The 18,426-nt window shown below is 37.2% G+C and overlaps 1 pseudogene across 1 annotated transcript in view; it reads left to right on the forward strand.

Annotated features, from left to right (window-relative positions):
• Positions 1–16,007, forward strand: part of LOC309808956 (NXPE family member 2-like) — a 29,982-nt pseudogene extending 13,975 nt beyond the window's left edge. Inside the window, exons 3-6 of the transcript in view lie at positions 7,351–8,085; positions 13,168–13,223; positions 14,896–15,109; positions 15,489–16,007. The product of the transcript in view is annotated as an NXPE family member 2-like (transcript). The remainder of the gene's footprint in view (positions 1–7,350; positions 8,086–13,167; positions 13,224–14,895; positions 15,110–15,488) is intronic.
• The last annotated feature ends 2,419 nt before the right edge of the window (positions 16,008–18,426 follow it).

Below are 18,426 nucleotides of genomic sequence, written 5' to 3' on the forward strand. Positions count from 1 at the left end.
GGCGGACTCTCAGTCACTGCGCCACCAGGGAAGCCCAAAACTTACTGCTCTTTTTACGGTGATATGTAATCACTGTATCAGGGTTGAAGGAGACGTTTTTATTTTCTAGGAATATCTGATGTCTTATTAAGCTATCTATCTTTAGTCCTCAGCAACCTCACTCTCAGAATAATACTAAGCCTGGATTCCAGCGACTCAGGCATGACCTCTGGCTAGTGGAGAAGATCCCCACCTCTTTAACTTCAGAGTTTGTCTCCTCAATCATTAAGCACCCAGTGTTGGGAAATGAATCCTGAAAACAAGAATCCTAATAAAACCAAGAATAAACACACCTTAGCCCTGAGTAATCAGATGAAAACTCCGCTCTGGAAGTCCCATGTCAAGAATAATTTCTTCAAAATCTTCCACAATGTCTTTATCATCTGTTAGCCTAGACTCTTCTTTAATTTGGTTGTTATTGGGATCTTTATAAGAACTTTAGGATATTTGTTTTTATAAAGAAATCAGGAAGCAGAATTGCGTAGCTATAATTAATGAAAACCATTGTCAGAAAGAAGGAAACCAGGATGGCTGATTCTGCTTATTAGTTTGTTCCTCAGAGCTTCTCCAAGCCCTTTAAATATTTAGGTTAGACTTTTTGCTCTTTTTTCTTTTCTTTTTGACATTAATTGCTTTCTTGACTCAAAGAATTGTTCTTGATGGAAGGATAATGGTCCTGGACATATGGCCACAGTTTACAGATATGTAGTAAAGATAAAGTTTTTCTTCTGAAAGGAAAAAAATCTCAGTGCCAAGAAGAGCTCTGCCTAAAAATCCTCCTCTTCTCTATCCTGTAATCTTCCTCTCATCTTTTGAGAATCAAATGTCATCAGCTCCATGAAGCAATTCTTTTTTTAAAATTTATTTATTTATTTATTTATTTATGGCTGTGTTGGGTCTTCATTGCTGTGCATGGGCTTTCTCTAGTTGTGGCGAGCGAGGGCTACTCTTCATTGCGGTGCGTGGGCTTCTCATTGTGGTGGCTTCTCTTGTTGTAGAGCACTGGCTCTAGGAGTGCAGGCTTCAGTAGTTGTGTCACGTGGTCTCCGTAGTTGTGGCTCACGGGCTCTAGAGTGCAGGCTCAGTAGTTGTGGCGCATGGGCTTAGTTGCTCTGCGGCATGTGGGATCTTCCCAAACCAGGGCTCGAACCCATGTACCCTGCACTGGCAGGTGGATTCTTAACCACTGCGCCACCAGGGAAGTCCCCGTGAAGCAATTCTTTCAGGAAAAAAAAGCTTTATTGAGATATAACTTACATAACATACTATTCACCTATTTAAAGTATATAATTCAATGATTTTGGGTACATTACATTATTAATTGTAAAATTTGTGGTTAAATATGACAAAAACTTTAACATTTTCACCATTTTAAAGTGTATAATACAATGGCATTAATAACATTTATAATCACCACTATCTATTTCCAAAACGTTTTCATTGTTCCAAATAGAAACTCTGTGACCACCAAACAGTAATTCCCATTTTCCCCTCATGAAGCCATTTTTAACCGTCTGAGGCCAAGTTTGCAGCAATCTCTTTTAGATGCCCATGGAGTTCTACTTATATATCTTTCAAATTATTTACTTTTTGTAATAATAAGTTTACACATTTGTTCCTTTCATTAGATTGGTTTTTATGGGTATATAATCATATCAGCTGCAAATAATAATTGTGTACTTCCTTTTATAATTAATCAGAAATAATTAGTTAAGGGCTTCCCCAGTGGCACAGTGGTTGAGAATCCACCTGCCGATGCAGGGGACACGGGTTTGTGCCCCGGTCTGGGAAGATCCCACATGCCACAGGGCGGCTGGGCCTGTGAGCCATGGCCACTGAGCCTGCACATCCGGAGCCTGTGCTCCGCAACGGGAGAGGCCACAATAGTGAGAGGTCCGTGTACCACAAAAAAAAAAAAAAAAAAAAAAGAAATAATTAGTTAAATTAAAATTATTATTAAGATCAGTAAAGAGGGCAAAGAGTATCTTTACCATAAGAACCAGAAGAATAGATTTTTCTATCCACTTGATTGAATCTAGATAGACAAAAGAATGACAAAATCCAGTCATATAAAATATGAAAAACTGATTCTAAAGTTTTTATGGAGAGGCAAAACCCCCAGGGTAGGCAAATCAGTATTAATGAACAGAGTCAGAGGACTGACACTACCTGACTTCAAGAATTACTATAAAGCTACAGTAATCAAGGCAGTATGATATTATTGGTGAAAGAATGATGAACAAGTCAAGGGAACAGAAAAGAGACTCCAGAAACAGAGCCACATAAATAAAGTCAACTGATGCTTGACAATGGAGCAAAGACAGTCTTTTCAATAACTGGTACTGGAACAACTGGTCATCCATCCATAGAAAATAAATAAATAAATCTAGACACAGAGCTTACACCCTTTCCAAAAATTAACTAAAAATGAATTATACACCTAAATGTAAAATGCAAAACTATAAAACTATAAAACTTCTAGGAGATAACAAAGGAGAAAACCTAACTGACCTTGGGTATGGAGATGACTTTTTAGATATCATACCAAAGGCACAATCCATGAAGGAAATAATTCATTATCTGGACATCTTTAAAATTAAAAACTTGTGCTCTATGAAAGGCAAGAGAATGAGAAGAAAAGCTGCAGACAGAGAAAGTATTTGCAAAAGATACATCTGACAAAGAACTGTTATCCAAAATATACAAAGAACACTTTTTTTCCCCTCTAGGATTATTTGGCACATTTTCATGTTAAAAAAAATTAGAAACCATTTGATACATATATAATACACACACACACACACACAGAAACTGAAGCATCTATCTGTAGAATCTGAAATATGAGCTTTTAGATAAGGCTGTAGCTGTAGATAGTACATCAGTTCCCGCACTGAAAGATTCCCTTATTTATCTCAAAATTGCCGTGGGAAATGCTAGTTCTGCAATACTAACCATATTTTCCCAAGGGAACAGTCTACCATTGCTTAAACATGAAATTTATCTTTACTACAAACATATCCTTTGCCAAACCCATCTGAAAAGCCATCTATTTGGAAGGTTTATTTGATCAATCTACTTTGTAGCCAAAACACCTTCTAGTCCTGCAGTCAAAATTTGGAGCATATTTTCAAGCAGAACTGGATTCCATACGTTAAAAGATAAATATGAACTAAAACTTAGTAAAACAACCCATAGTAACCACATCAAGATGAAAGGTTCACTGCTAAACTACGTCAAAATTATACTTACATAAAAAGCACACAATACATATATATTAAAAATTTATGGTCCACATAAACCAGCTAAGCTGTTTAATTTATTCCCTTCTTGTCAACCAAAGAACTTCTCTAGTGTGTAGTACAATTTAGTGGTTAAGACTACAGGTTCTGGAGCCCACCTCCCTGCTTTTGAATCACACTTCCCACCACTTACTAGCTCTGCATCCCTGGCCAAGTTATTTAACTTTCTCAGGGCCTCAGTTTCACTTTCTGTAGAAGAGGGGAAACAGTTCTACTAGTTTCATAGGGTTGTTGTGAGGATAAATTAGAAAATACAATTAAAATTGTTAGAACAGCATCGACGCATAGAAAACATTTACTAACCATTATTGTTAATAATCTGTAGTTTTTCATTTTGTTTCCCAATTTCCATCTAAGTCTTTGAACTTAAAATATAAAATTGTTGTTAAGGGGAGATTGGGTGTGTCTTGCTTTTGTCTCCACATGTCTCCACAGCTAACACAATACAGGGTACAGAGCATGGATTCACTACATATTTTATGGAAGAAGAAAGGGAGGGAAGGAAAAAAGAGAAATGAAGGAGGGAGGGAGCAACGGAGGGGAAAAAGAGGAGGGGAAGGGAGGGGAAAGGAGAAGAAAGGAGAGGAGAGAAAATAAAGGAGTAAAACTGAAAATGTATAGTCAGGAGTAGAAAGCCAATAGTAATATGGCATGATTTCATGTTAATAATTTCACAGGTAACTTGATTGTTCTTTATCTAAATCTACTTATTTAATACTTTTGATATATATGTACGATCACAACTGTTTGAATACATTACAAGTGTGCTTTCTGGTTAACTTTCCAAATATTTTAAAGCATTTAGTTCATTTGGTTTATGCACACACATTGAAAGGTATGAGGAAAAACAAAGAATGAAGCATAAATTCATGTACACAGGCTAATTCAAAGTTAAGCCTTTAGACTTGTTTACCCTAAAACCCACTTCCAGCTTTCCGACCAACACAGAGGTGCCTGAATGCTGGTTGGAGTGGTGAGGACTGAGGCAGCTTCTGGAATTTCTGAGCAGCTCTAGTCAGTACAAGATGGCTCCAGTAGTCTTCAGTTACATGGACAGTCTACTGTGGCAAACAGATGTCTCACTATTGGATCCTCCAACCTGGCTCAGTGACCATATTATTGGGTTTGCCTTTGAGTACTTTGCCAACAGTCAGTTTCATGACTGCTCTGACCACGTCTGCTTCATCAGCCCTGAAGTCAACCAGTTCATCAAGTGCACGGGCAACCCATTTATTTAAAAAAGAAATTTCTGGGTAGATATTGACCAAACCATTAGGTGTTTAATTTGTTAATTTAAATGTGCTATGATCTTAACAAGAAGTAACAAAATTGTTATTCTATTTAAGAGAAAAAAAATTTTGGAAGCGATTATTTACCAGATAGTGAAATTATGATCATACATGATAGTAAAAAAGGATGACAATAATGTAATAAAGTGTAAAAATAAATTCAAAACATGTAATCATCCTGCTAATTTAACTAAGTCTAATTAGAATGAATTTGGGTAGTCTAAGTGATCTAGTTTGGCTGACTAGATTTTTCCTTAATAAAATAGTCGATTTTTCTCTTCACTTTGTACCTGATAAACTTAGTACAAATGTACTTGTTTATAATTTGAAGTGATGTATTTTCATGATTTTCCAGTACTGCTAATTCCTATAGAACAAATATTTTCTCAGAATATTTCTCAAATATTTTCTCAAAATTTTGTGCTCTACTGATAGTATATTTTTATCCACTAAATAAACATTTTCTTGTTTAAAAAAATAGAATTGAATACTTAGATAATGAAAGTGTGGAGAACAATCTAAGATTAGAAGCAGTAGAATTATGTCACAAAGGAATTTTTCAGTGGTTTAAATATAATTTAAATACTTCTAAAAATGTCAAGATATGAATGATAAAATATTTTCTTCAAAATTGAGAGACTAAATGTTAAGATGTTTGTTATATAAAGAACTGATGTCAACCGAGAAATTAAAAAACATTGAAATCAAAATAAAAAAATAAACAAAGGAAATAGACCATATGGAAGAGAAGAGATATATTAGTAAAACCAGTGTTTGAGGGAAAATAAAGTTGAAACACACTAGTATTAAAATAAATGTAATTTAAAACAATAGTAAGTCTCCATTTTCACCTGTCACATTTGCAAATAATTTATTTTATTTTTTAACATCTTTATTGGAGTATAATTGCTTTACAATGGTTTGTTAGTTTCTGCTTTATAACAAAGTGAATCTGCTATACATATACCTATATCCCCATATCTCCTCCCTCTTGTGTCTCCCTCCCACCCTCCCTATCCCACCCCTCTAGATGGTCAGCACCAAGCTGATCTCCCTCAGCTATGTGGCTGCTTCCCACTAGCTATCTATTTTACATTTGGTAGTGTATATATGTCAATGATACTCTCTCACTTTGTCCCAGCTTACCCTTCCCTGTCCCCGTGTCCTCAAGTCCATTCTCTATGACTGCTTCTTTATTCCTGTCCTGCCCTTGCAAATAGTTTTAATGACAATGTTTTATAATTTAACCACCAGTATTTAAAGTGATGAATTTTGTAAGGGAGACTTAATTGAGATATCCAACTCCTTTCTCTTGGTGAACAGACAGCTATCCAAACTCCTCAGTCAGAAAATGGATTTTGTATGACTCTTTTATTCAGGCAATGATCCAATTATTAAAATCTGATTTATGTGATGTTATATAATTGTTTTGGCATAATGAAATATCTTGTTCCAGAAAAATCTTTGACTATAGTTATGCCAGGGGAAATAAGACACCTGGGCTTCAAGCCTTTCCGTATAAATATTAAACAGCAGTTGACTTAAAAAGCAAAACAAAGCAAAACACAAACAAGCCAATTAAGAAACAAACAGGGGTAGTTTCCAACTCTAGCTTCACCTATGTCATTTTAGGCCATGGCTAAATGTACTTCCATGGGGCTTGAGAGATTCCTGGGACCTGAACAGACTTAAACTGGTAGTAATATTTCCTCCAATTACCTCACTTTCCAGGTGAATTCATGGCATTCATTGTCAGCTAAACAAACTTTTGATATGACTAAATATGTCTCTCAGTACTCTTGTTAAGGAGCATTATACATAACTCTTACACTTTGCTGCAATGATAAAAGAGACACCGGTGTGGCATGACAGCTAGTCTTACATATTGCTGGTGGCAATATAAACTCTTGAGAATGTATTTGACAGTCAAGAAGAATAAAAATGTTTATATTTATACTTTGGTTGATTGATAACTTAATTCAATAATATATGATTTGGTACTTCCATCCCTAGGAATCCATCATAAGGAAGTAACCCTGTATATGAAAAGTTGGAAAATAACCAAATGTGATGTAAAATGGAAATGAATAGCTATAATCCAATTGTCCAATATCATTGGCCACACAACCCATTTTACATCCTCTTGATGGAGTATCATATAACCATTAAAAATGATCATGAAAATTATGTAACAATATTAAAACATTTATAATCCATGGTATTATGTGCAAAAAAGTATTAGAACTATATTTTTAGTATGATTACAGCTAGATAAAATATATTTATAGAAGGAAAAAGAAAGGACATAATAATTAAAAAATACTATAAAGATAGCAAGGCTTAGGTAGGATCATATTTTAAAAAATATGCTGTTTTCCATATTGCCTATAATATGGCTATATGATTTTCATAAAGAAAAATAGGCCAAATAAGGAGATGGTGAAGGGAAACACAAAACTCCAATCATTAAATAGTATATAATTATTCTATATATTTAATTTTTAAGCCAATGGCTTCTAGAAGAAATCATCAGCTGGCAACACAGGAAGTCACATTTCATGGAAATTAATCCTGTGATTCCAAAACTGAAAACTAGTTAGAATCCATTTTTGATAGGTGATTGCATCTACTGAAATGTATGTAAACTAAACCGTAATAATTTATGTTGAAAAACAAGCCATATTATTTGCTGATAATATATCCCTTTTCTCATAGTACTTCAGTTCTTGTTCAGTTTGAGAAACCCTATCTCTCTGAATCATGGGAACACCTTCAGAAAGCCCTTCTACCCAGAAGCACCACCGGATCCAGCAGTTTCACCAACAGAGACTGAGCGGAGAATAAAGGGGATCATGGAGAAGCTAGACCAGCTGATCCCACCCAGACCCTTCACCCACGTGAGCTCCGCCACCAGCGCCACACACAGCAAAGCCACCCTCCTCAGCCCTCAAGACACATACTGCAGGGGGGGATCAGCTAGACGTCCTGCTGGAGGTGAGGGACCACTTGGGACGCAGGAAGGAATATGGCGGGGATCTCCTGAGGGCCAGGATGTCCTCCCCAGCCCTGAAGGCAGGCGCTTCGGGAAAGGCGACAGACTTCAACAATGGCACCTACCTTGTCAGCTTCACCCTGTTCTGGGAGGGCCGGGTGTCTCTGTCTCTCCTGCTCATCCTCCCCAGTGAAGGGGTGTCGGCTCTCTGGAGGGCAAGGAACCAAGGCTATGACAGGGTGATCTTCACAGGCCAGTTTGCCAGTGGCACCTCCCATGTCAATACTGATTGCGCCCTCGTTTTAAATTCAAGTGCTGAACTGTGTGAGTACCTGGATAGTCGAGACCAAGAAGCCCTCTACTGCGTGAAGCCTCCACGTATTCCCTGTGGGGCGCTGACCCACATGACCACCAGGAATGCAAACATTTCCTATCTTAGAGAGAAAGAATGGATCCTTTTCCGCAGGTAAACGGGCCTTCCAACACAATCATCGATACAAAGAGGGAGACTTAGGTTCAGACCAACACTGCCTAATATCTTTTCTTAATCAAGCTCCCTTATGTTGACTAGGTTATAATCAGAGATTCAGTGCAGATGGTAATATATTCACAGGGTCCCATACAGGTCACCTCTACAACTGTGGTTTTATTCATCCTGAACTATTTGCTAAAAGGACTACAACCAATGAAGCAATTCATGTGGGTCTATAGTTCTCCAGAGTTTGTAATACTTCCAGATTCAGGAATATTCTGGAGACAAGTATTTTCTATAATGTATTCCATGGAATACCAATCCTATAGAGTGTTAATGGATGCTATACAAAAACAAAAAAAAAGAACAATAACAAAAAAAAAAAACCAAACAAACAAAAACCCAAGGGGAAGGAATGCTATCATTATTTAGTCTACCTCACCCTTTACAACAAATGAATTACCAAATCCTGTGAATTGTACCTCCCAAGTATCTCCTGAACCAAGCCATTTCACTCTATTGCTGTTGCCTCTATCCTTGTATAAACTATCATCCTACCTCAATTAGATTATTACAACAATCTCCAGAGATGTTTCCTTGCTCACAGCCTTGTTTCCTTCCTATCCACTCCACACCCAGACCAAAGTTTTACTTTTCCTTGCTCAAAACACTTAATATGATCCCATTGCTCTAAGGATGAAATCCAAACTCTTTAATATGTTTACAAGGACTTACCTAGCTCTGAAGCCCCTTATCTTCTGCTGCCTTGCTCTCTGTCATTCAAATTGAACTCCTTTAATTTCACAAATGGACTGTGGTGTCTCTCAGCTCTGGCATTTCACAAGCCTTCATCTAAACATCATTTCCTCTATGTTTGGTTAAAATGCTAGTTCCATACTCTTCCATTGCATTCTATTCTTCCCCAATCATAATACTTATTACACTATTAAATTTCAGATATATATTTTATACCCTCTGTTAAATTGTAAGCTCTGTGAGGCAATAACTGTAACTATTTTTTTCACCATTCATTCATTCAATTTATAAATAGCACATTCTATATTCCAGACACAGCTCTAGGTGTTGAGAATTTAACATTGTAGTTGGGTAGAAAGACAACAAGCCAATAAACAAATAGATTTGTAACATAAAATCATCAGAATAAGAGATCTGAATGTGATGGTGAATGCTATTTTAAAAGCGTGGTCAGGTAAGACCTGTCTTGAGAACCAATCTGAGGATGGGTCACTTGAACAGTAACCTGAATGAAGTGAAGAAGTGAGCCTTGTGAACTATGGGGGGAACACTATTTCAGGAAGAGGAATAGAACCTGAAGCAATGGCATGCTGGAATGTTCCAGGAACCATGAGGGGGACCAGGGAGGCTGGAATGCAATGAGAGAGGGAGAAAGGAGGTCAGGCGAGTAGGCAGAGCCTTAGAGTATCCATTAACTTTAGTCTCTATTCCTTCAAGTGGGATGGAACACAAAACATTTCCCAAAATTACTTGACTGGACCACGTATTTATTTATGTATTTATTGGCCGCACCACGCGGCATGAGGGATCTTAGTTCCCCAACCAGGGATCAAACCTGTGCTCCCTGCATTGGGAGCACAGAGTCCTAACCACTGGACTGCCATGGAAGTCCTGGACCACCTATTTAATGGATCATTTTCAGGGATTGTGGTTCCATAATTTGGTAAATGCTGCTGTAGAAAGGCCTTGGTTTTTGAGAAGAGCAAGTTGGATATCACAATATTCTGGAAATTCAAGTTCAAATCCAATTCAAACATTATGATGACACAAGGGGAGGGGGCAGGATACAACAGAACTCACCTGGCTGCAGGATTTCCTTTCCGCTCCTAGGTCACCTTTACTTCTTTTTGTTTTCCTGGTCAAGGTGTGAAAAAATCCATTTATCCTATGGCTCAGCCAAAAGAGGCTAGACTTTTTCAAATAAATATTTTACTGAAAACTAAAGGAGACATAATCATGGAGACATAAAGGCCTAAATAATTGCAAAGATAGAGACCTTCATGTCTTGAAGGTCTCAGAACCATATCTTAACTCTATGGGCAGAGACTACCTTTGCTGATTCCATATTCCTTGTTGGCCACATCTGCTCCCTCTTGAGATGGTCCTCCTTGCAGCTTGGGTTGGAGGAGCTCTCCTTGTACACTCACCTGGCTGCTCTCAGCAAATGCTAAGTCCCTGGTCTGGCAGATCTTCAGATCTGTATTTTGGGTCTAATCATGCTTCTCAAGTGAGCTATGCTCATGACAATAATCTGCCTGACTCCATTTTACTTCCCAAAAGACACATTTACTTCCTGGATCCGCTGCTCTATTCAAATCATCTATTCTACCCTGCTTCCGTTCCCCCTGCCCACCCTCGCACCACCCAATACATGGAAGTAGATATCTCAATCTTCTCAAAGGTGATTTAGTGCCCACACAAGGAACAATTGGCTTCATTGGTGACTCTGGATCCAAGAACTCTCACGGATCATTCTATCACTAAGCTCTAGGGCCCCTTCTTAGGCCCACACCAGGTTCTGTGCCATCTTTCTTTCCCACAAGTCCAGGGACTAAGCCTGTTTCTCTTTCATTTGTCACAGAGTAAATACATTTTCTTACCAGGGTTCTCTCTCCCAACCCTAGCTGCAGAATCAGATCTACCTCCTCAGATACTCACTTCTTCAAAGTTAAAAAAGTATTTTTTCTTCTTATTTTAAGAGTTTTATTGAAAATCATGATGGGAAAATAAACAAGGGGTATCACATGAGAACACATCACACAGGCAACAAGTTGTTGACAATTCTTTCTGTTTCTGTTATGTTTCTAATACTATGGACCCCCTTCTGAAATGTGATACACAATCACACTCAATACTAAGACAATACACATTGAAATGAATGCCTTTATACCATGAGTACATATTTTTAATCCTAATTTTAAGGTCCCATCAAAGTTTGGCTTTGGTAACCAAATTTACGAGGTAGCCGGCTATTGGTCTCTTTTGTCAGCTTCAACCTTACCTGGAATGGATGTAGAAGAATCAATGTTTCAAGTTTTAAAGTTCAAGTTTCCCACTGAGACAAATTTTAATTTGTGCCAAAGAGAGGTCTGATAGGCGCCTCAGTAAGATACTCTGGAGCGACTATGCTTGGCCAGTGTAGGTAGCGTCTAGTAAGTGGCAGAGTCAGAACTGGAATCCTGCTATCCCCTATTCTAAAGTCAGTAGGCTAAAGCACAGTCTCCCACTCCATCACTCTATGCAGCCATCACTGTCCAGATACCCTAGCCTCTCTGCTCTCCAGCCTTCAGATGCCCTTGATAAAGAAAATATTTTTCACTCGACCTAAAAAAATCCTTTCCTGGGATTCCAGCAATCCCTCTCAATTTTTGAAAATGTGTCCTTTGTCCCTCCTGGAGATCTCTGTGGCTCTGGGCCTGGAAGTCCTTCCTTCCCCCAGATGTATTTCATTCTGATGAAATGAATTTGATTGATCAGTAAAGTGACCATCTTAATTGGTAAGACCTATACCTTGAGGTGAAACTCACTGTGTCAGGGCCTTGAAATATTATAGTGAATAAGATTTGACTTACTTACTCACTATAATATTTCAAGGCCCTGGCACAGTGAGCTCTCAAGGAGATAACAGAGAACAGAAAATAGACTCCTGGGGGATTTGTGAAGGAGGAGAGTGCAGGGAGGAGAGGCTGGAGAAGTAGATACTCGTAGGAAGTGTTATGCCATTTGAGGAACTTGGTCCTTATCCTGCAGGTTGATGATGGAAAGTCATGGAAAGATTTGGTGTAGGGGAATAAAACAGGCAGCACAGAGGATGTATTTAGGTGGATAACCCAAAGGGGCAGAAAGACAATATTATAACAATCTAGGACATAGTTCTCAAAGTAATGTCCTTGTATCAGCAGCCTCAGCATCACTTGAGAGTTTGTTGGAAACCCAAATTTGTGGACCCCCACCCCAGAACTAATTTTTTCTAGCTTTATTGAGGTATGATTGACAAATAAAAATTGTATATATTGAAGGTGTACAACATGCTGTTTTGATACATGTATACGTTGTAGAACAATTACTAAAATCAAGCTGATTAACATATCCATCACCTCACATAATTTGCATTCCTGTGTGTGTGGTGAGAACCCTTAATATCTACTTTCTTAGCAGATTTCAAACATACAATACATTATTATTAACTATACTCACCATGGTGTATGTTAGATCCCCAGAACTTAGTCATCTTCTAACTGAAAGTTTGTACCCTTTAACCAACATCTCCCCACTTCCCCAACCCTCAACTCTTGGCAACCACCATTCTACTCTCTGAGTTCAGATTTTTTAGATTCCACATAAAAGTGAGATCATGCAGTATATGTCTTTCTATATCTGGCTTATTTCACTAAGCAAAATGTCCTCCGAGGTCATCCATATTGTTGCAAATGGCAGGACTTTCTTCCTTAAGGCTATTGTACATATAAACCATATTTTTCTGTACCCATTTATCCACTGATAAACACTTAGGTTGTTCCCATATCATGGTTATTGTGAATAATGCTGCTATGACCATGGAAGTACAGATATCTCTTCAAGTGCCCAGAACTATCGAATCAGAAGCTCTGAAGATGAAACCCAGCAATCTGAGTTGTAACAAGCACTCTAGATGATTTTGATGCACGCTTGAGTTAGAGAAGTACCTGCCAAGGAAAATGTCCATGAAGGACTGGATTACTACGAGTGGTAGATGTGGAAAGGGTGGCTTGTGGTAGAAAATCATTTGGAAGGTAAAATCAAAGAGATATATATTTGATTAATTGCACAAAGAAGGTGAGTGACTCTCTGGATCTCTGCATTCTTGTCATCAGTAGGAGAACAGTTTTATAGAATCCTGGCCCATCTATTTCCTGCAAAATATCTAAAATATATCAAAATAAAGAAAAAAGTATTTGCAGAGAGTTGAGAGTGGTTTGATCCCTCTAAGTCCCCCATGATTCATTCTTACTTTAATGTCTGGACAGCTATCAGGCTATTTTACTTTCCCATTTCTTGAAGGTCCAACATGGGGCTTGAAATAATGAAGGACTTTACCTCCATCGAGGTCTTGCCATGTAACAAGTCTATTGCATTCACAATTTATCCATTTAAAGGACGTTCTTACTTTAAGAGATATTTCTTGAACATTAACCATTTCAATCTTTCATTTCCTGGGATAAATAGTATTAATCATCTTGGGTTTTGCAGAAGGGTTTTTATTCTTGGAAATATTTTCATATCAATTTAAACCAATTTTCATCTTGAGTCAGATATAAAAGGCTAGGTAACCATTTCAGCTGCCTTCTCTCAAAATGTACAGGTTATTTGTACTTGTATTTCAATTTGGGATTTGTTCCTGAAAAGCCAATAATTGGATACTGGTGAAAATGTCTCAAATGAACTACAGAGCTAGAAAATCTCCTTTCACCTAAACCATCTCAGTTAAAGTTCTATGAACTAGCAATTCCTGTGAATATTTTAAATTTTATCACATAAACTTCAGTGGTCAATACAAAGCCATCTCACTTATCAAAGTGATGTTTCTGCTATCCTGAAAGTAAAGTCAACTTCAGAAATCAAATTACTTCTGTTTTAACAGTCAATGGGGTATGCATTTATCCATTGCCCTTTTCTCATATATTTAGCACATGTTTATTGAGGACCTACTATAGGCAAAGAAGTTTGTTAAATCCTGTGGAGATATAAATGGATCAGGAACCCAGACCTAAAGTTCACAGTCTTTGGGAAAGACAGATCCCTTCTCTGCCATGGCAACCATTGTCCATACCCAACCTTTACACCAAAGAAAGTTCTTTGACCCTTGAAGCCACTTGAGTCCTCTTAACACCCCTGTGGTTTCTCTCTTGCCTGGACAGTAATTTCTAGTAAAGTCAGGCAGTTTCTTATAAGACAGTGCCAGACTTATTTTTGGAGCCATTTATAAACCTGACATACTTCAATATGGATAAACTTAAGTCCCTAAACATATACCCCAAATCTGAACAATGTAGGTAGATGACAAAAAGATGTGTTTTTAAAGTGGCAAAATTAAAAATAGCCTGAGTCACACATGGATGGAAAGCTTGATACGAGTCAGTGAATTCAACTTAGGCCACCTCAAAGTGGAATATTCAGAATAAGCAGATAATGTTCCTCTCTTTTTCTGCACTAATCAGACCACACAGAATATTAAGTTCAGTTCTGGGCACAAGAAAGAAACATTGAAGGAGTTTTCCTATTAACTAGAAAACATGGTTCTGATACATACAAAATAAACAACGTGTAATAGTCATTTTGTAAAGGTGTTCAAGTTTTCTCCATGGATAAGGAGTATGAGGAGGAGAAGATGTCCAGTCCCCCCTGGCCAGTGTCATGGGTATGATATTCAGCTGGGCTACCGAGTCCTGCTCTTTTGCCACCACACATTTCCCCCTGATTTTGGCTAGCTGTCTCACAACTGAGTGACATTAGGGACAAGATGAAGCCCTGGGAAACATTGCAAATGCACAAAGAAAAAAATTTAACCCCAGTCTAGGAAATACCATTCATTATTGGGATTATTCAAAAGTGAGAACTTTTAACTAATCCCTTAACATGAACTTATTAAATAAATATTTGGGAAGAGAGGATGGCAGAGACAGAGAAGGGTGGACGGAAAAGGGGGAAAAGAGGAAGAAAATGAGGAAAGTGTTTCTGAAATAACTTGTGATAATAAAAGTTGCTGACTGTGGGAATTTTTATTGCCAGAGAGTGAGAACATAGAAACAAAATGTCAGCTTGGCATGAAGACTCCTTTTCCCAGCGGTTATACTGTGAAAAGAAGGTGGATTGCAGCATTTTGCAAACAGATCGTTAAATGAAACAAAAAATATAAATGACTGCTTGAAGAGAAAACTTATTTACCTCATGGGAGATTCAACACTGCATCAGTGGATTCACTACTTACAAAAAGTGGTAAAAAGTATGAATTTTATTTTTATTTTGAAACTATAGTTGCCTTCAGATGTTATTTTTATAGTAGAATTCTTTGCTTCCCTTTTCTGACGTTTATTATTTTTTAAAATTTGCCAAATATTTGGATTTGGGCTTTTAATAAAAAGTTAAATTTTATTTTCTTCATTCACAAATATTAACATTTTCTTCCTCTTTCTCTATGCTGATAATAAGTTCAAAATTCTGTTAAGATTTTAAAGCATCTGTTAAAGTTCCCTTCCTCCCACAGGCAGCAGTGCTCTTAGAGTTAGAAGTGATCTTAGCTAGAATTTTACAAATATGTGCATTTAAAAATTATATCATTATTTTCCTTTTGTTAAAAGATTTATTGATTTTTTTCCCATCAGCCTTAAAATGTTTTGATCATCATGGAGCTGGGATCTTTAAAACACATGTGCTTCTGGATGCTGAAAGACATATTTTGATTCAGTGGAAAAAGCATGGTCATCCATTTATTACCAAAAATCTGTTCTCAGTGAAGGATGAAAATTATATCCCATGGGAAATTGACCGGGTAGCAGGAGACAATGACACAGCCATTGTCATCACTCTGGTCAGCACTTCAGACCCCTCCCCATCAAAATCTTTATCCATAGGGCCATCAATGTTCAAAAGGCCATTGAACATCTATTTTTGTGAAGCCCAGAGATCAAGATGATCCTGAAAACTGAAAACACCAGGGGGATGTCTCAAAATGCAGAGATGTTTAGTGACTTTCATGATTACGTTCAGAATCTTATCATGAGGGATATTTTTGTGGATCTCATGCCTGGGACATGACTATGGCATATAACACTGATAATGCTCATCTACCTGACTATGTGATTGGAAATCAGATTAACATGTTCTTAAACTACATTTGCTAGAGGAAAAATACAAAAAAAAGCCAGTACCAGCCATTCTCTATAGATGACCTCACTTATACTGCAAGGATAGTTTAATGAAATCCAAGGTAGTAGGAAACAAAATAAAAATAATTACTGTTAAAATATATGTAACTTAAAAATTACCATTTAAACCATTTTAAGTGTACAATTCAGTGGCATTAATGACATTCACAATATTGTGCAACCACCATCTTGATCTATCCCCAGAATTTTTCATCATCCCAAACAGAAACTTCGTATCCATTAAACAATAATTCCCCTCCCCCCAGGCAACCACCATTCTACTTTCTGTCTTTATGAATTAAACCATTCTAGGTAGCTCATATAAGTGGAGTTGTATAGTATTTGTCCTTTGTACTGGCTTATTCCACTTAGTATAATGTCTTTAAGGTTCATCCATGTTGTAGCATATGTCAGAATTCCCTTCCTTTTTTAAAGCTGAATAATATTCCATTGCATTATGTATATATCACATTTTGTTTATCCATTCATCTGTTGATGGACACTTGGGTTATTTCAATCTTTTGGATATTGTGAATAATGCTGCTATGAAGAGGAAACCAAATATGAAAGATTGTTTCCAGTGCTGAGTATGATGACAGAACAGCAAAACATCATCATTCATAGTTTGATTTTTAGAAATGTAAGGCCTGGAAAGGAGCAGTCTAAATGATTCAAGTTTAGAGAAAATGTGAAATGTAGGAGAAAACTTAGTGAAATCTTAATAGTAGTCTTTGTGCTTAAGATAATTATTTGAAATTTGGTAAACAGTTGTTCTCTAGATTTCAGTAAGAATCAGGGATCACAGTCCAAACCCACAAACTCATTGAGACAAACCAACTAGTATTATGTCAATGTACAGACCCTACAACCCTGGTTCTTGCTGACCTTAAAAGTATGGGATGAGATCCCCTCCAGAGGACTTCAAATGACGTTATAAGCTTTGTCTCTAAACTGTCCTCTCAGAATAAAAGTATCCTCCATTTCTATTAATATACTTGAGGTCACAAGAGTGGAAATATTGTTACTCCAGGGTGATTTCTTTGTTTGGACTGTGTTTCTTAGGGAGAGGAAGTGAAATTATAGTACTGTAACATCAGTATAAAGGTCAATCCATACAGCTTAGGACCAGGCTCCTCTAAATAAGGGAACACACATTAGAAATCTTTTCTTTTGGTTCTAACTCTTTGCATAGGAAACTTTCAAAATAAACCTAATCGTTCTTCCAATCATTACACTCTTAGATGTTTATGTGACTTATCATTGTCCCACCAAAGTTACCTTAAGTTCATTTCACCTAGTTCTGAGTTGATAGAGTTTCCAGTTTTGTTACCATTACTCTTCTCTGATTGCACTGAAGTGTGTCTGTGTCATTCCACAGCATGTCTTCTATTCCATCTCTCTCCTCAACAAATTGAATTCTCTAATTTGAAGGTGATCAATCAGCATCGAAAAATGAGGGTCTATTACTTCACTTGTTCTAAAGCTGAACTGTACAATATTATAGCCATTAGTCACATGTGACTGTTTAAATTAAAATTAAATTAAATTAAAAATCATTTCCTTGGTTGCACTAATCACATTTGTGTTCAGTAGCCACATGTGGCTAGTGGCACTGTACTGACAGCACAATATGTACTTTCATTTGTTTCTGGAGACTATTTTTTAACATTTTGTTGTAGTATTTGAATGTGGTTTTAATAATAAGGCCAATGATATATTGTAGTTTTTTACAGTGAGTAAAAAAATTATTAAATGTTGCTAAGTGTCAAACTCTTGACTTTTAAACCATTTTCTTCTGGTTCAGTCTTTTAAAGAAATCCTGGTATCTATATAGTTCATAATGCTTTGACCTTGAAGTGATAGCCTCAGATTATTGCAGATATTGACTATGTTGCTTATGTATTTTTTTTTTTTAGCTTAAACAACAGAAATTTATTTTCTCGAAGTTCTGGAAGCTGGTAGGTTCAAGATCAAGATGTTGACCAATGCAGTTCCTGGTGAGAGCTCCTTTGCTACCTTGAGGACAGCCATCTATCTCCCTAGTGTGCCCTCATATGGCAGTGGATTAGAGCACACCCTATGACCTCATTTAAATGTATCACCTCCTCACAAGCCCTATCTCCAAACACAGTCACATCGGGCTTTAGAGCTTCAACATATGAATTTGGGGGGAACACATTCTGTCTATAACACAGACCCTATACAAATTAGAACAGGCGAACAGAAATTCTCAAGAATAGCTATTAGTGTCAGCTCTAGCCTTGGTGACACTCCTGACTTTGGAGAAACACAACTGTAGGTTCAGTATCATGGCCGTGACTGTGCTGCAGATTTGACTCTGCTTCCCTGTCTCCCAATTCAAAATGGGAGGAAAGATCAAAACTATTTCAAGATA

This window comes from Mesoplodon mirus (genome assembly GCF_964341445.2).
Source record: "Mesoplodon mirus genome assembly, chromosome: 7".
Taxonomy (NCBI): Eukaryota; Metazoa; Chordata; class Mammalia; order Artiodactyla; family Ziphiidae; genus Mesoplodon; species Mesoplodon mirus.